The following is a 718-nucleotide window of genomic DNA, read 5'->3' as shown; positions in this document are numbered from 1 at the left end:
CCATTTTATATTATAAAAACACACTTCATCACAAATATTCGCGAACGTTTGTGTAAAATCGCACGTTTCCAGTATTCTCGACTACGCCGATTATGTTCGCATGATGGTTAGCCACACTTTTCACATTGCTCTTACTGCGATCGGTTCGACAGTTTTTCAAGGCACCAACTGAGGTGTTGAGCACTTATGCTCTATATATGTTTCGTTATGTCCAGTGGACTCCACTATTTCTCCGTTTCGTGAAAATTCGAACAAAAAAGTCATTAGGACAAAGCACGAACATAAAATTCGAATGTCACCGATCGGCGAGCACGACAATATTCAAGAAACGTGTCATTAGAAATCTTCCCAACGATATTGGAAACATAAGCAAAAACATAGATCCTCAAAATCGTCAAATCCATGGCAATAAAATTTATGGCAAACCATGTAGAGAAAATCATATTTCCAAAACGCGTAAAAGCAAGTTGAAGGGCGTTTTCTCGTCAAACAACGGGAAGTTGGTAAAATGAAATATGGGATCACAAAGCGTTGCTTTTAATTTTTTAGATTGTCGATCGTAAAATTTAAATAAATACTATCTAGACGAGAGAACGCATGTCCAAGTAATAAAAGAGATATCGTTGACAAAAAAAGGGGGTGCGTTTGACTTGGAATATTCGCCTTTATGTGGATACCTGCACATCCTGCATTCCACATTTACTGTAGAAGAGTTATG

The sequence above is a fragment of the Trachymyrmex cornetzi genome, unplaced genomic scaffold (genome assembly GCF_001594075.2).
Source record: "Trachymyrmex cornetzi isolate Tcor2-1 unplaced genomic scaffold, Tcor1.1 scaffold235, whole genome shotgun sequence".
Classification (NCBI taxonomy): domain Eukaryota; kingdom Metazoa; phylum Arthropoda; class Insecta; order Hymenoptera; family Formicidae; genus Trachymyrmex; species Trachymyrmex cornetzi.
Note: the sequence above shows the minus strand (reverse complement) of the source record.